The sequence below is a fragment of the Pteropus alecto genome, unplaced genomic scaffold (genome assembly GCF_000325575.1).
Source record: "Pteropus alecto unplaced genomic scaffold, ASM32557v1 scaffold746, whole genome shotgun sequence".
Taxonomy (NCBI): domain Eukaryota; kingdom Metazoa; phylum Chordata; class Mammalia; order Chiroptera; family Pteropodidae; genus Pteropus; species Pteropus alecto.
In genome coordinates, this window is record NW_006438900.1 from 339,485 (window position 1) to 340,357 (window position 873).

Genomic DNA, 873 nt, shown 5'->3' on the forward strand with positions numbered 1-873 from the left:
TGTCCCCCTATAAGTCCCTGGTGCCCCCTGAGCACCTGACCTGGTGCTGGTGCAAGAGAGAGCAGGTCCATCACAGTGAAAGTCCGCTCGTAGACAGGACCCCTGTAAGCAGAGTCTGCAGCTGCCAACTACTGCAGCCTGTGTCCCACTCAGCCGCTGGGGATCAAACAGCCTCATGCCTTTGCCCCCTCCTACCTTCTACCAATGCAGGGTGATTTCTTATTTCTCTTCCTAGTTGTAGTGCTTCTGTTCATCTAAATCCCAGGTGACTCTGCTTGCTGTTTACTCTGTGTTTCCGTCACAACTTTGATGTGGTCACAAGAGGGATGAACAGAGCTTCTATCATATACACCATTTTTTTCTGGCCCTATATCAAGCATTAACACTTTTTTTCCACCTACAGCATCCGGTATTCCTAGGTGGTCTCCCATCCAAGTACTAACCAGGCCCGACCCTGCTTAGCTTCTGAGATCAGACAAGATCGGGCGTGTTCAGGGTGGCATGGCTGTAGACAACATTTTTATTTATTTAACAAATATTTCTTTCCTATATAACATATACTAAACCCTATTTTATTGATGCATGTTTTGGGTAGAATGGTTAACAAAACAAATACAGATTCCTGCCCTCCAGATCTTCACAATATGGTAAGGAGACACATAAACTAATAAATGAATATAACATAAAAGCAGAATGGAAGGCAATAAATGCTTTTAAAAAATAAAAGCAATAAAGATGCAAATTTTTATAATTTGCATAGTCCTTTTTTATATATTGTACTGTGATCCTTCTACATACCTTGAGGTAAGCTGGGAATATATTGTTTCTATTTTATAGATGAAAAAATTGGAGCAAAAAACCAATATGGTGTGA

At 41.1% G+C, this 873-nt stretch overlaps 1 pseudogene; it reads right to left on the minus strand.

Moving 5' to 3' along the window:
- Positions 1–394: 394 nt before the first annotated feature.
- On the minus strand, positions 395–513 carry LOC112483100 (annotated as a pseudogene).
- Positions 514–873: the final 360 nt, after the last annotated feature.